The sequence below is a fragment of the Saccoglossus kowalevskii genome, chromosome 13 (genome assembly GCF_978046115.1).
Source record: "Saccoglossus kowalevskii chromosome 13, keSacKowa6.1, whole genome shotgun sequence".
Classification (NCBI taxonomy): domain Eukaryota; kingdom Metazoa; phylum Hemichordata; class Enteropneusta; family Harrimaniidae; genus Saccoglossus; species Saccoglossus kowalevskii.
Genome location: NC_140653.1, coordinates 35,181,128 through 35,196,546, shown reverse-complemented (window position 1 = coordinate 35,196,546; position 15,419 = coordinate 35,181,128). Strand labels below are relative to the sequence as shown.

The 15,419-nt window shown below is 39.5% G+C and overlaps 17 non-coding genes across 17 annotated transcripts; all 17 read right to left on the bottom strand.

Annotated features, from left to right (window-relative positions):
- Nucleotides 1–118: 118 nt before the first annotated feature.
- On the bottom strand, nt 119–204 carry TRNAF-GAA (transfer RNA phenylalanine (anticodon GAA)). The gene has a single exon. It is a non-coding gene; the product is annotated as a tRNA-Phe (tRNA).
- A 363-nt stretch (nt 205–567) lies between these two features.
- TRNAF-GAA (transfer RNA phenylalanine (anticodon GAA)) lies at nt 568–653 on the bottom strand. Its single transcript has one exon. It is a non-coding gene; the product is annotated as a tRNA-Phe (tRNA).
- A 1,289-nt stretch (nt 654–1,942) lies between these two features.
- TRNAF-GAA (transfer RNA phenylalanine (anticodon GAA)) lies at nt 1,943–2,028 on the bottom strand. The gene has a single exon. It is a non-coding gene; the product is annotated as a tRNA-Phe (tRNA).
- A 1,724-nt stretch (nt 2,029–3,752) lies between these two features.
- On the bottom strand, nt 3,753–3,838 carry TRNAF-GAA (transfer RNA phenylalanine (anticodon GAA)). The gene has a single exon. It is a non-coding gene; the product is annotated as a tRNA-Phe (tRNA).
- Nucleotides 3,839–4,678: 840 nt separating this feature from the next.
- Nucleotides 4,679–4,764, bottom strand: TRNAF-GAA (transfer RNA phenylalanine (anticodon GAA)). The gene has a single exon. It is a non-coding gene; the product is annotated as a tRNA-Phe (tRNA).
- Nucleotides 4,765–5,127: 363 nt separating this feature from the next.
- On the bottom strand, nt 5,128–5,213 carry TRNAF-GAA (transfer RNA phenylalanine (anticodon GAA)). The gene has a single exon. It is a non-coding gene; the product is annotated as a tRNA-Phe (tRNA).
- Nucleotides 5,214–6,502: 1,289 nt separating this feature from the next.
- TRNAF-GAA (transfer RNA phenylalanine (anticodon GAA)) lies at nt 6,503–6,588 on the bottom strand. The gene has a single exon. It is a non-coding gene; the product is annotated as a tRNA-Phe (tRNA).
- Nucleotides 6,589–7,869: 1,281 nt separating this feature from the next.
- TRNAF-GAA (transfer RNA phenylalanine (anticodon GAA)) lies at nt 7,870–7,955 on the bottom strand. Its single transcript has one exon. It is a non-coding gene; the product is annotated as a tRNA-Phe (tRNA).
- A 1,275-nt stretch (nt 7,956–9,230) lies between these two features.
- Nucleotides 9,231–9,316, bottom strand: TRNAF-GAA (transfer RNA phenylalanine (anticodon GAA)). The gene has a single exon. It is a non-coding gene; the product is annotated as a tRNA-Phe (tRNA).
- An 840-nt stretch (nt 9,317–10,156) lies between these two features.
- Nucleotides 10,157–10,242, bottom strand: TRNAF-GAA (transfer RNA phenylalanine (anticodon GAA)). The gene has a single exon. It is a non-coding gene; the product is annotated as a tRNA-Phe (tRNA).
- Nucleotides 10,243–10,614: 372 nt separating this feature from the next.
- TRNAF-GAA (transfer RNA phenylalanine (anticodon GAA)) lies at nt 10,615–10,700 on the bottom strand. Its single transcript has one exon. It is a non-coding gene; the product is annotated as a tRNA-Phe (tRNA).
- Nucleotides 10,701–11,073: 373 nt separating this feature from the next.
- Nucleotides 11,074–11,159, bottom strand: TRNAF-GAA (transfer RNA phenylalanine (anticodon GAA)). The gene has a single exon. It is a non-coding gene; the product is annotated as a tRNA-Phe (tRNA).
- Nucleotides 11,160–12,447: 1,288 nt separating this feature from the next.
- On the bottom strand, nt 12,448–12,533 carry TRNAF-GAA (transfer RNA phenylalanine (anticodon GAA)). Its single transcript has one exon. It is a non-coding gene; the product is annotated as a tRNA-Phe (tRNA).
- An 829-nt stretch (nt 12,534–13,362) lies between these two features.
- TRNAF-GAA (transfer RNA phenylalanine (anticodon GAA)) lies at nt 13,363–13,448 on the bottom strand. Its single transcript has one exon. It is a non-coding gene; the product is annotated as a tRNA-Phe (tRNA).
- A 373-nt stretch (nt 13,449–13,821) lies between these two features.
- Nucleotides 13,822–13,907, bottom strand: TRNAF-GAA (transfer RNA phenylalanine (anticodon GAA)). Its single transcript has one exon. It is a non-coding gene; the product is annotated as a tRNA-Phe (tRNA).
- Nucleotides 13,908–14,266: 359 nt separating this feature from the next.
- TRNAF-GAA (transfer RNA phenylalanine (anticodon GAA)) lies at nt 14,267–14,352 on the bottom strand. The gene has a single exon. It is a non-coding gene; the product is annotated as a tRNA-Phe (tRNA).
- Nucleotides 14,353–14,724: 372 nt separating this feature from the next.
- TRNAF-GAA (transfer RNA phenylalanine (anticodon GAA)) lies at nt 14,725–14,810 on the bottom strand. Its single transcript has one exon. It is a non-coding gene; the product is annotated as a tRNA-Phe (tRNA).
- Nucleotides 14,811–15,419: the final 609 nt, after the last annotated feature.

Here is a 15,419-nt window from a genome sequence, read left to right as displayed (position 1 = left end):
AATCAGACAGAATACGGGATACCATATTTGTGTTAAGTTGTTTCTGTACACGCAATTCAAACTGTATTGTTCGATTGTTCAATCCTTGATAAAATAATTGCCGAAAACCGGGACAATTCACCGAACTCGTGGAAGTTCGCCGGGGTTTGAACCAGGGACCTTTAGATCTTCAGTCTAAAGCTCTCCCAACTGAGCTATTTCGGCATATGCAACTTTGAATCTACCGTAAAATTGAACTTTTTGCTAGAAATAACCAAGATTTTATGGATTATAAACGGTTGTACCTTTTTATCCTCGGGTGAATGTGCATTCGTTTCACTTTAAAATCACCCTTTTTGATAAGGCATTTGAACTTCTGATAGGGCGTTTCACAGGACAATACACCGGATATGGTATTTCTTTTTCGCAGGTTTGTGTTTGCCATGGTCGAACTCTGGATACTGCGTTTGAATCAGACAGAATACGGGATACCGTATTTGTGTTAAGTGGTTTCTGTACACGCAATTCAAACTGTATTGTTCGATTGTTCAATCATTGATAATATAATTGCCGAAACCCGGGACAATTCACCGAACTCGTGGAAGTTCGCCGGGGTTTGAACCAGGGACCTTTAGATCTTCAGTCTAACGCTCTCCCAACTGAGCTATTTCGGCATATAAAACTTTTAATCTACCGTAAAATTGAACTTTTTGCTGGAAATAACCAAGAATTTATGGTTTATAAACGGTTGTACCTTTTTATTCTCGGGTGAATGTGCATTCGTTTTACTTTAAAATCACCCTTTTTGATAAGGCAGGCGAACTTCTGACAAGGCGTTTTCACAGGACAATACACCGGATATGGTATTTCTTTTACGCATGTGTGTTTTTGCAAAGTTTGCCTTGGTCGAACTCTGGATACAGCGTTTGAATCAGACAGAATACGGGATACCGTATTTGTGTTAAGTTGTTTCTGTACACGCAATTCAAACTGTATTGTTCGATTGTTCAATCATTGATAAAATAATTGCCGAAACCCGGGACAATTCACCGAACTCGTGGAAGTTCGCCGGGGTTTGAACCAGAGACCTTTAGATCTTCAGTCTAACGCTCTCCCAACTGAGCTATTTCGGCATATGAAACTTTTAATCTACCGTAAAATTGAACTTTTTGCTGGAAATAACCAAGAATTTATGGTTTATAAACGGTTGTACCTTTTTATCCTCGGGTGAATGTGCATTCGTTTTACTTTAAAATCACCCTTTTTGATAAGGCAGGTGAACTTCTGATAGGGCGTTTCACAGGACAATAAACCGGATATGGTATTTCTTTTTCGCAGGTTTGTGTTTGCAAAGTTTGCCATGGTCGAACTCTGGATACTGCGTTTGAATCAGACAGAATACGGCATACCGTATTTGTGTTAAGTGGTTTCTGTCCGTGCAATTCAAACTGTATTGTTCGATTGTTCAATCATTGATAAAATATTTGCCGAAACCCTGGACAATTCACCAAACTCGTGGAAGTTCGCCGGGGTTTGAACCAGAGACCTTTAGATCTTCAGTCTAACGCTCTTCCAACTGAGCTATTTCGGCATATGAAACGTTTAATCTAACGTAAAATTGAACTTTTTGCTGGAAATAACCAAGAATTTATGGTTTATAAACGGTTGTACTTTTTTATCCTCGGGTGAATGTGCATTCGTTTTACTTTAAAATCACCCTTTTTGATAAGGCAGGTGAACTTCTGATAGGGTGTTTCACTGGACAATACACCGGATATGGTATTTCTTTTTCGCAGGTTTGTGTTTGCAAAGTTTGCCATGGTCGAACTCTGGATACTGCGTTTGAATCAGACAGAATACGGGATACCGTATTTGTGTTAAGTTGTTTCTGTACACGCAATTCAAACTGTATTGTTCGATTGTTCAATCATTGATAAAATAATTGCCGAAACCCGGGACAATTCACCGAACTCGTAGAAGTTCGCCGGGGTTTGAACCAGGGACCTTTAGATCTTCAGTCTAACGCTCTCCCAACTGAGCTATTTCGGCATATGAAACTTCTAATCTACCGTAAAATTGAACTTTTTGCTGGAAAGAACCAAGAATTTATGGTTTATAAAGGGTTGTACCTTTTTATCCTCGGTGAATGTGCATTCGTTTTACTTTAAAATCACCCTTTTTGATAAGGCAGGTGAACTTCTGACCGGGCGTTTTCACAGGACAATACACCGGATATGGTATTTCTTTTACGCATGTGTGTTTTTGCAAAGTTTGCCATGGTCGAACTCTGGATACTGCGTTTGAATCAGACAGAATACAGCATACCGTATTTGTGTTAAGTGGTTTCTGTCCACGCAATTCAAACTGTATTGTTCGATTGTTCAATCATTGATAAAATAATTGCCGAAACTCGAGACAATTCACCGAACTCGTGGAAGTTCGCCGGGGTTTGAACCAGAGATCATTAGATCTTCAGTCTAACGCTCTCCCAACTGAGCTATTTCGGCATATGAAACTTTTAATCTACCGTAAAATTGAACTTTTTGCTGGAAATAACCAAGAATTTATGGTTTATAAACGGTTGTACCTTTTTATCCTCGGGTGAATGTGCATTCGTTTTACTTTAAAATCACCCTTTTTGATAAGGCAGGTGAACTTCTGATAGGGCGTTTCACAGGACAATACACCGGATATGGTATTTTTTTTTCGCAGGTTTGTGTTTGCAAAGTTTGCCATGGTCGAACTCTGGATACTGCGTTTGAATCAGACAGAATACGGCATACCGTATTTGTGTTAAGTGGTTTCTGTCCACGCAATTCAAACTGTATAGTTCAATCATTGATAAAATAATTGCCGAAACCCGGGACAATTCACCGAACTCGTGGAAGTTCGCCGGGGTTTGAACCAGGGACCTTTAGATCTTCAGTTTAACGCTCTCCCAACTGAGCTATTTCGGCATATGAAACATTTAATCTACCGTAAAATTGAACTTTTTGCTGGAAATAACCAAGAATTTATGGTTTATAAACGGTTGTACCTTTTTATCCTCGGGTGAATGTGCATTCGTTTTACTTTAAAATCACCCTTTTTGATAAGGCAGGTGAACTTCTGATAGGGCGTTTCACAGGACAATACACCGGATATGGTATTTTTTTTTCGCAGGTTTGTGTTTGCAAAGTTTGCCATGGTCGAACTCTGGATACTGCGTTTGAATCAGACAGAATACGGCATACCGTATTTGTGTTAAGTGGTTTCTGTCCACGCAATTCAAACTGTATTGTTCAATCATTGATAAAATAATTGCCGAAACCCGGGACAATTCACCGAACTCGTGGAAGTTCGCCGGGGTTTGAACCAGGGACCTTTAGATCTTCAGTTTAACGCTCTCCCAACTGAGCTATTTCGGCATATGAAACATTTAATCTACCGTAAAGTTGAACTTTTTGCTGGAAATAACCAAGAATTTATGGTCTATAAACGGTTGTACCTTTTTATCCTCAGTTGAATGTGCATTCGTTTTATTTTAAAATCACCCTTTTTGATAAGGCAGGCGAACTTCTGACAGGGCGTTTTCACAGGACAATACACCGGATATGGTATTTCTTTTACGCATGTGTGTTTTTGCAAAGTTTGCCTTGGTCGAACTCTGGATACAGCGTTTGAATCAGACAGAATACCGTATTTGTGTTAAGTTGTTTCTGTACACGCAATTCAAACTGTATTGTTCGATTGTTCAATCATTGATAAAATAATAGCAGAAACCCGGGACAATTCACCGAACTCGTGGAAGTTCGCCGGGGTTTGAACCAGGGACCTTTAGATCTTCAGTCTAACGCTCTCCCAACTGAGCTATTTCGGCATATGAAACTTTTAATCTACCGTAAAATTGAACGTTTTGCTGGAAATAACCAAGAATTTATGGTTTATAAACGGTTGTACCTTTTTATCCTCGGGTGAATGTGCATTCGTTTTACTTTAAAATCACCCTTTTTGATAAGGCAGGTGAACTTCTGATAGGGCGTTTCACAGGACAATACACCGGATATGGTATTTCTTTTTCGCAGGTTTGTGTTTGCAAAGTTTGCCAGGTCGAACTCTGGATACTGCGTTTGAATCAGACAGAATACGGCATACCGTATTTGTGTTAAGTGGTTTCTGTCCACGCAATTCAAACTGTATTGTTCGATTGTTCAATCCTTGATAAAATAATTGCCGAAACCCTGGACAATTCACCGAACTCGTGGAAGTTCGCCGGGGTTCACCAGGGACCTTCACCAGGGACCTTTAGATTTTCAGTCTAACGCTCTCCCAACTGAGCTATTTCGGCATATGAAACATTTAATCTACATTAAAGTTGAACTTTTTGCTGGAAATAACCAAGAATTTATGGTCTATAAACGGTTGTACCTTTTTATCCTCAGGTGAATGTGCATTCGTTTTACTTTAAAATCACCCTTTTTGATAAGGCAGGTGAACTTCTGATAGGGCGTTTCACAGGACAATACACCGGATATGGTATTTCTTTTACTCATGTGTGTTTTTGCAAAGTTTGCCTTGGTCGAACTCTGGATACAGCGTTTGAATCAGACAGAATACGGGATACCATATTTGTGTTAAGTTGTTTCTGTACACGCAATTCAAACTGTATTGTTCGATTGTTCAATCCTTGATAAAATAATTGCCGAAAACCGGGACAATTCACCGAACTCGTGGAAGTTCGCCGGGGTTTGAACCAGGGACCTTTAGATCTTCAGTCTAAAGCTCTCCCAACTGAGCTATTTCGGCATATGCAACTTTGAATCTACCGTAAAATTGAACTTTTTGCTAGAAATAACCAAGATTTTATGGATTATAAACGGTTGTACCTTTTTATCCTCGGGTGAATGTGCATTCGTTTCACTTTAAAATCACCCTTTTTGATAAGGCATTTGAACTTCTGATAGGGCGTTTCACAGGACAATACACCGGATATGGTATTTCTTTTTCGCAGGTTTGTGTTTGCCATGGTCGAACTCTGGATACTGCGTTTGAATCAGACAGAATACGGGATACCGTATTTGTGTTAAGTGGTTTCTGTACACGCAATTCAAACTGTATTGTTCAATTGTTCAATCATTGATAATATAATTGCCGAAACCCGGGACAATTCACCGAACTCGTGGAAGTTCGCCGGGGTTTGAACCAGGGACCTTTAGATCTTCAGTCTAACGCTCTCCCAACTGAGCTATTTCGGCATATAAAACTTTTAATCTACCGTAAAATTGAACTTTTTGCTGGAAATAACCAAGAATTTATGGTTTATAAACGGTTGTACCTTTTTATTCTCGGGTGAATGTGCATTCGTTTTACTTTAAAATCACCCTTTTTGATAAGGCAGGCGAACTTCTGACAAGGCGTTTTCACAGGACAATACACCGGATATGGTATTTCTTTTACGCATGTGTGTTTTTGCAAAGTTTGCCTTGGTCGAACTCTGGATACAGCGTTTGAATCGGACAGAATACGGGATACCGTATTTGTGTTAAGTTGTTTCTGTACACGCAATTCAAACTGTATTGTTCGATTGTTCAATCATTGATAAAATAATTGCCGAAACCCGGGACAATTCACCGAACTCGTGGAAGTTCGCCGGGGTTTGAACCAGAGACCTTTAGATCTTCAGTCTAACGCTCTCCCAACTGAGCTATTTCGGCATATGAAACTTTTAATCTACCGTAAAATTGAACTTTTTGCTGGAAATAACCAAGAATTTATGGTTTATAAACGGTTGTACATTTTTATCCTCGGGTGAATGTGCATTCGTTTTACTTTAAAATCACCCTTTTTGATAAGGCAGGTGAACTTCTGATAGGGCGTTTCACAGGACAATAAACCGGATATGGTATTTCTTTTTCGCAGGTTTGTGTTTGCAAAGTTTGCCATGGTCGAACTCTGGATACTGCGTTTGAATCAGACAGAATACGGCATACCGTATTTGTGTTAAGTGGTTTCTGTCCGTGCAATTCAAACTGTATTGTTCGATTGTTCAATCATTGATAAAATATTTGCCGAAACCCTGGACAATTCACCAAACTCGTGGAAGTTCGCCGGGGTTTGAACCAGAGACCTTTAGATCTTCAGTCTAACGCTCTTCCAACTGAGCTATTTCGGCATATGAAACGTTTAATCTAACGTAAAATTGAACTTTTTGCTGGAAATAACCAAGAATTTATGGTTTATAAACGGTTGTACTTTTTTATCCTCGGGTGAATGTGCATTCGTTTTACTTTAAAATCACCCTTTTTGATAAGGCAGGTGAACTTCTGATAGGGTGTTTCACTGGACAATACACCGGATATGGTATTTCTTTTTCGCAGGTTTGTGTTTGCAAAGTTTGCCATGGTCGAACTCTGGATACTGCGTTTGAATCAGACAGAATACGGGATACCGTATTTGTGTTAAGTTGTTTCTGTACACGCAATTCAAACTGTATTGTTCGATTGTTCAATCATTGATAAAATAATTGCCGAAACCCGGGACAATTCACCGAATTCGTAGAAGTTCGCCGGGGTTTGAACCAGGGACCTTTAGATCTTCAGTCTAACGCTCTCCCAACTGAGCTATTTCGGCATATGAAAGTTCTAATCTACCGTAAAATTGAACTTTTTGCTGGAAAGAACCAAGAATTTATGGTTTATAAAGGGTTGTACCTTTTTATCCTCGGTGAATGTGCATTCGTTTTACTTTAAAATCACCCTTTTTGATAAGGCAGGTGAACTTCTGACAGGGCGTTTTCACAGGACAATACACCGGATATGGTATTTCTTTTACGCATGTGTGTTTTTGCAAAGTTTGCCATGGTCGAACTCTGGATACTGCGTTTGAATCAGACAGAATACAGCATACCGTATTTGTGTTAAGTGGTTTCTGTCCACGCAATTCAAACTGTATTGTTCGATTGTTCAATCATTGATAAAATAATTGCCGAAACCCGGGACAATTCACCGAACTCGTGGAAGTTCGCCGGGGTTTGAACCAGAGATCATTAGATCTTCAGTCTAACGCTCTCCCAACTGAGCTATTTCGGCATATGAAACTTTTAATCTACCGTAAAATTGAACTTTTTGCTGGAAATAACCAAGAATTTATGGTTTATAAACGGTTGTACCTTTTTATCCTCGGGTGAATGTGCATTCGTTTTACTTTAAAATCACCCTTTTTGATAAGGCAGGTGAACTTCTGATAGGGCGTTTCACAGGACAATACACCGGATATGGTATTTTTTTTTCGCAGGTTTGTGTTTGCAAAGTTTGCCATGGTCGAACTCTGGATACTGCGTTTGAATCAGACAGAATACGGCATACCGTATTTGTGTTAAGTGGTTTCTGTCCACGCAATTCAAACTGTATAGTTCAATCATTGATAAAATAATTGCCGAAACCCTGGACAATTCACCGAACTCGTGGAAGTTCGCCGGGGTTTGAACCAGGGACCTTTAGATCTTCAGTTTAACGCTCTCCCAACTGAGCTATTTCGGCATATGAAACATTCAATCTACCGTAAAGTTGAACTTTTTGCTGGAAATAACCAAGAATTTATGGTCTATAAACGGTTGTACCTTTTTATCCTCAGTTGAATGTGCATTCGTTTTATTTTAAAATCACCATTTTTGATAAGGCAGGCGAACTTCTGACAGGGCGTTTTCACAGGACAATACACCGGATATGGTATTTCTTTTACGCATGTGTGTTTTTGCAAAGTTTGCCTTGGTCGAACTCTGGATACTGCGTTTGAATCAGACAGAATACGGGATACCGTATTTGTGTTAAGTTGTTTCTGTACACGCAATTCAAACTGTATTGTTCGATTGTTCAATCATTGACAAAATAATTGCCGAAACCCGGGACAATTCACCGAACTCGTGGAAGTTCGCCGGGGTTTGAACCAGGGACCTTTAGATCTTCAGTCTAACGCTCTCCCAACTGAGCTATTTCGGCATATGAAACTTTTAATCTACCGTAAAATTGAACTTTTTGCTGGAAATAACCAAGAATTTATGGTTTATAAACGGTTGTACCTTTTTATCCTCGGGTGAATGTGCATTCGTTTTACTTTAAAATCACCCTTTTTGATAAGGCAGGTGAACTTCTGACAGGGCGTTTTCACAGGACAATACACCGGATATGGTATTTCTTTTACGCATGTGTGTTTTTGCAAAGTTTGCCATGGTCGAACTCTGGATACTGCGTTTGAATCAGACAGAATACAGCATACCGTATTTGTGTTAAGTGGTTTCTGTCCACGCAATTCAAACTGTATTGTTCGATTGTTCAATCATTGATAAAATAATTGCCGAAACCCGGGACAATTCACCGAACTCGTGGAAGTTCGCCGGGGTTTGAACCAGAGATCATTAGATCTTCAGTCTAACGCTCTCCCAACTGAGCTATTTCGGCATATGAAACTTTTAATCTACCGTAAAATTGAACTTTTTGCTGGAAATAACCAAGAATTTATGGTTTATAAACGGTTGTACCTTTTTATCCTCGGGTGAATGTGCATTCGTTTTACTTTAAAATCACCCTTTTTGATAAGGCAGGTGAACTTCTGATAGGGCGTTTCACAGGACAATACACCGGATATGGTATTTTTTTTTCGCAGGTTTGTGTTTGCAAAGTTTGCCATGGTCGAACTCTGGATACTGCGTTTGAATCAGACAGAATACGGCATACCGTATTTGTGTTAAGTGGTTTCTGTCCACGCAATTCAAACTGTATTGTTCAATCATTGATAAAATAATTGCCGAAACCCGGGACAATTCACCGAACTCGTGGAAGTTCGCCGGGGTTTGAACCAGGGACCTTTAGATCTTCAGTTTAACGCTCTCCCAACTGAGCTATTTCGGCATATGAAACATTTAATCTACCGTAAAGTTGAACTTTTTGCTGGAAATAACCAAGAATTTATGGTCTATAAACGGTTGTACCTTTTTATCCTCAGTTGAATGTGCATTCGTTTTATTTTAAAATCACCCTTTTTGATAAGGCAGGCGAACTTCTGACAGGGCGTTTTCACAGGACAATACACCGGATATGGTATTTCTTTTACGCATGTGTGTTTTTGCAAAGTTTGCCTTGGTCGAACTCTGGATACAGCGTTTGAATCAGACAGAATACCGTATTTGTGTTAAGTTGTTTCTGTACACGCAATTCAAACTGTATTGTTCGATTGTTCAATCATTGATAAAATAATAGCAGAAACCCGGGACAATTCACCGAACTCGTGGAAGTTCGCCGGGGTTTGAACCAGGGACCTTTAGATCTTCAGTCTAACGCTCTCCCAACTGAGCTATTTCGGCAAATGAAACTTTTAATCTACCGTAAAATTGAACGTTTTGCTGGAAATAACCAAGAATTTATGGTTTATAAACGGTTGTACCTTTTTATCCTCGGGTGAATGTGCATTCGTTTTACTTTAAAATCACCCTTTTTGATAAGGCAGGTGAACTTCTGATAGGGCGTTTCACAGGACAATACACCGGATATGGTATTTCTTTTTCGCAGGTTTGTGTTTGCAAAGTTTGCCAGGTCGAACTCTGGATACTGCGTTTGAATCAGACAGAATACGGCATACCGTATTTGTGTTAAGTGGTTTCTGTCCACGCAATTCAAACTGTATTGTTCGATTGTTCAATCCTTGATAAAATAATTGCCGAAACCCTGGACAATTCACCGAACTCGTGGAAGTTCGCCGGGGTTCACCAGGGACCTTCACCAGGGACCTTTAGATTTTCAGTCTAACGCTCTCCCAACTGAGCTATTTCGGCATATGAAACATTTAATCTACATTAAAGTTGAACTTTTTGCTGGAAATAACCAAGAATTTATGGTCTATAAACGGTTGTACCTTTTTATCCTCAGGTGAATGTGCATTCGTTTTACTTTAAAATCACCCTTTTTGATAAGGCAGGTGAACTTCTGATAGGGCGTTTCACAGGACAATACACCGGATATGGTATTTCTTTTACGCATGTGTGTTTTTGCAAAGTTTGCCTTGGTCGAACTCTGGATACAGCGTTTGAATCAGACAGAATACGGGATACCGTATTTGTGTTAAGTTGTTTCTGTTCTCGCAATTCAAACTGTATTGTTCGATTGTTCAATCATTGATAAAATAATTGCAGAAACCCGGGACAATTCACCGAACTCGTGGAAGTTCGCCGGGGTTTGAACCAGGGACCTTTAGATCTTCAGTCTAACGCTCTCCCAACTGAGCTATTTCGGCATAAGAAACGTTTAATCTAACGTAAAGTTGAACTTTTTGCTGGAAATAACCAAGAATTTATGGTCTATAAACGGTTGTACCTTTTTATCATCAGGTGAATGTGCATTCGTTTTACTTTAAAATCACCCTTTTTGATAAGGCAGGTGAACTTCTGATAGGGCGTTTCACAGGACAATACACCGGATATGGTATTTCTTTTTCGCATGTTTGTGTTTGCAAAGTTTGCCATGGTCGAACTCTGGATACTGCGTTTGAATCAGACAGAATACGGCATACCGTATTTGTGTTAAGTGGTTTCTGTCCACGCAATTCAAACTGTATTGTTCGATTGTTCAATCATTCATAAAGAAATTGCCGAAACCCGGGACAATTCACCAAACCCGTGGAAGTTCGCCGGGGTTTGAACCAGGGACCTTTAGATCTTCAGTCTAACGCTCTCCCAACTGAGCTATTTCGGCATATGAAACTTTTAATCTACCGTAAAATTGAACTTTTTGCTGAAAATAACCAAGAATTTATGGTTTATAAACGGTTGTACCTTTTTATCCTCGGTTGAATGTGCATTCGTTTTACTTTAAAATCACCCTTTTTGATAAGGCAGGCGAACTTCTGAGAGGGCGTTTTCACAGGACAATACATCGGATATGTTATTTCTGTTACGCAGGTTTGCAGTTGCAAAGGTTGCAATGGTCGACCTCTGGATACAGCGTTTGTATCAGACAGAATACGGGATACCGTATTTGTGTTAAGTTGTTTCTGTACACGCAATTCAAACTGTATTGTTCGATTGTTCAATCATTGATAAAATAATAGCAGAAACCCGGGACAATTCACCGAACTCGTGGAAGTTCGCCGGGGTTTGAACCAGGGACCTTTAGATCTTCAGTCTAACGCTCTCCCAACTGAGCTATTTCGGCATATGAAACTTTTAATCTACCGTAAAATTGAACGTTTTGCTGGAAATAACCAAGAATTTATGGTTTATAAACGGTTGTACCTTTTTATCCTCGGGTGAATGTGCATTCGTTTTACTTTAAAATCACCCTTTTTGATAAGGCAGGTGAACTTCTGATAGGGCGTTTCACAGGACAATACACCGGATATGGTATTTCTTTTTCGCAGGTTTGTTTTTGCAAAGTTTGCCAGGTCGAACTCTGGATACTGCGTTTGAATTAGACAGAATACGGCATACCGTATTTGTGTTAAGTGGTTTCTGTCCACGCAATTCAAACTGTATTGTTCGATTGTTCAATCATTGATAAAATAATTGCCGAAACCCTGGACAATTCACCGAACTCGTGGAAGTTCGCAGGGGTTTGAACCAGGGACCTATAGATTTTCAGTCTAACGCTCTCCCAACCGAGCTATTTCGGCATATGAAACATTTAATCTACCTTAAAGTTGAACTTTTTGCTGGAAATAACCAAGAATTTATGGTCTATAAACGGTTGTAACTTTTTATCCTCAGGTGAATGTGCATTCGTTTTACTTTAAAATCACCCTTTTTGATAAGGCAGGTGAACTTCTGATAGGGCGTTTCACAGGATAATACACCGGATATGGTATTTCTTTTACGCAGGTTTGTGTTTGCAAAGTTTGCCATGGTCGAACTCTGGATACTGCATTTGAATCAGACAGAATACGGCATACCGTATTTGTGTTAAGTGGTTTCTGTCCACGCAATTCAAACTGTATTGTTCGATTGTTCAATCATTGATAAAATAATAGCAGAAACCCGGGACAATTCACCGAACTCGTGGAAGTTCGCCGGGGTTTGAATAAGGGACCTTTAGATCTTCAGTCTAACGCTCTCCCAACTGAGCTATTTCGGCATATGAAACTGTTAGTCTACCGTAAAATTAAACTTTTTGCTGGAAATAACCAAGAATTTATGGTTTATAAACGGTTGTACCTTTTTATCCTCGGGTGAATGTGCATTCGTTTTACTTTAAAATCACCCTTTTTGATAAGGCAGGCGAACTTCTGATAGGGCGTTTCACAGGTCAATAATATCGGATATGTTATTTCTGTTACGCAGGTTTGCAGTTGCAAAGTTTGCAATGGTCGAACTTTATATACAGCGTTTGAATCAGACAGAATACGGGATACCGTATTTGTGTTAAGTTGTTTCTGTACACGCAATTCAAACTGTATTGTTCGATTGTTCAATCATTGATAAAATAATTGCCGAAACCCGGGACACTTCACCGAACTCGTGGAAGTTCGCCGGGGTTTGAACCAGGAACCTTTAGATCTTCAGTCTAACGCTCTCCCAACTGAGCTATTTCGGCATATGAAACTTTTAATCTACCGTAAAATTGAACTTTTTGCTGGAAATAAACAAGAATTTATGGTTTATAAACGTTGTATCTTTTTATCCTCGGGTGAATGTGCATTCGATTTACTTTAAAATAACCCTTTTTGATAAGGCAGGCGAACTTCTGATAGGGCGTTTCACAGGACAATACACCGGATATGGTATTTCTTTTTCGCAGGTTTGTGTTTGCAAAGTTTGCCATGGTCGAACTCTGGATACTGCGTTTGAATCAGACAGAATACGGCATACCGTATTTGTGTTAAGTGGTTTCTGTCCACGCAATTCAAACTGTATTGTTCGATTGTTCAATCATTGATAAAATAATTGCCGAAACCCGGGACAATTCACCGAACTCGTGGAAGTTCGCCGGGGTTTGAACAAGGGACCTTTAGATCTTCAATCTAACGCTCTCCCAACTGAGCTATTTCGGCATATGAAACTTTTAATCTACCGTAAAATTGAACTTTTTGCTGGAAATAACCAAGAATTCATGGTTTATAAACGGTTGTACCTTTTTATCCTCGGGTGAATGTGCATTCGTTTTACTTTAAAATCACCCTTTTTGATAAGGCAGGTGAACTTCTGATAGGGCGTTTCACAGGACAATACACCGGATATGGTATTTCTTTTTCGCAGGTTTGTGTTTGCAAAGTTTGCTATGGTCGAACTCTGGATACTGCGTTTGAATCAGGCAGAATACGGCATACCGTATTTGTGTTAAGTGGTTTCTGTCCACGCAATTCAAACTGTATTGTTCGATTGTTCAATCATTCATCAAAAAATTGCCGAAACCCGGGACAATTCACCAAACTCGTGGAAGTTCGCCGGGGTTTGAACCAGGGACCTTTAGATCTTCAGTCTAACGCTCTCCCAACTGAGCTATTTCGGCATATGAAACATTTAATCTACCGTAAAGTTGAACTTTTTGCTGGAAATAACCAAGAATTTATGGTCTATAAACGGTTGTACCTTTTTATCCTCAGGTGAATGTGCATTCGTTTTACTTTAAAATCACCCTTTTTGATAAGGCAGGCGAACTTCTGACAAGGCGTTTTCACAGGACAATACACCGGATATGGTATTTCTTTTACGCATGTGTGTTTTTGCAAAGTTTGCCTTCGTCGAACTCTGGATACAGCGTTTGAATCAGACAGAATACGGGATACCGTATTTGTGTTAAGTTGTTTCTGTACTCGCAATTCAAACTGTATTGTTCGATTGTTCAATCATTGATAAAATAATTGCAGAAACCCGGGACAATTCACCGAACTCGTGGAAGTTCGCCGGGGTTTGAACCAGGGACCTTTAGATCTTCAGTCTAACGCTCTCCCAACTGAGCTATTTCGGCATATGAAACGTTTAATCTACCGTAAAGTTGAACTTTTTGCTGGAAATAACCAAGAATTTATGGTCTATAAACGGTTGTACTTTTTTATCCTCAGGTGAATGTGCATTCGTTTTACTTTAAAATCACCCTTTTTGATAAGGCAGGTGAACTTCTGATAGGGCGTTTCACAGGACAATACACCGGATATGGGATGTTTGTGTTTGCAAAGTTTGCCATGGTCGAACTCTGGATACTGCGTTTGAATCAGACAGAATACGGGATACCGTATTTGTGTTAAGTTGTTTCTGTACACGCAATTCAAACTGTATTGTTCGATTGTTCAATCATTGATAAAATAATAGCAGAAACCCGGGACAATTCACCGAACTCGTGGAAGTTCGCCGGGGTTTGAACCAGGAACCTTTAGATCTTCAGTCTAACGCTCTCCCAACTGAGCTATTTCGGCATATGAAACTTTTAATCTACCGTAAAATTGAACGTTTTGCTGGAAATAACCAAGAATTTATGGTTTATAAACGGTTGTACCTTTTTATCCTCGGGTGAATGTGCATTCGTTTTACTTTAAAATCACCCTTTTTGATAAGGCAGGTGAACTTCTGATAGGGCGTTTCACAGGACAATACACCGGATATGGTATTTCTTTTTCGCATGATTGTGTTTGCAAAGTTTGCCATGGTCGAACTCTGGATACTGCGTTTGAATCAGACAGAATACGGCATACCGTATTTGTGTTAAGTGGTTTCTGTCCATGCAATTCAAACTGTATTGTTCGATTGTTCAATCATTGATAAAATAATTGCCGAAACCCGGGACAATTCACCAAACTCGTGGAAGTTCGCCGGGGTTTGAACCAGGGACCTTTAGATCTTCAGTCTAACGCTCTCCCAACTGAGCTATTTCGGCATATGAAACGTTTAATCTACCGTAAAGTTGAACTTTTTGCTGGAAATAACCAAGAATTTATGGTCTATAAACGGTTGTACCTTTTTATCCTCAGGTGAATGTGCATTCGTTTTACTTTAAAATCACCCTTTTTGATAAGGCAGGCGAACTTCTGATAGGGCGTTTCACAGGACAATACACCGGATATGGTATTTCTTTTTCGCAGGTTTGTGTTTGCAAAGTTTGCCATGGTCGAACTCTGGATACTGCGTTTGAATCAGACAGAATACGGCATACCGTATTTGTGTTAAGTGGTTTCTGTCCACGCAATTCAAACTGTATTCTTCGATTGTTCAATCATTGATAAAATAATTGCCGAAACCCTGGACAATTCACCGAACTCGTGGAAGTTCGCCGGGGTTCACCAGGGACCTTCACCAGGGACCTTTAGATTTTCAGTCTAACGCTCTCCCAACTGAGCTATTTCGGCATATGAAACATTTAATCTACCTTAAAGTTGAACTTTTTGCTGGAAATAACCAATAATTTATGGTCTATAAACGGTTGTACCTTTTTATCCTCAGGTGAATGTGCATTCGTTTTACTTTAAAATCACCCTTTTTGATAAGG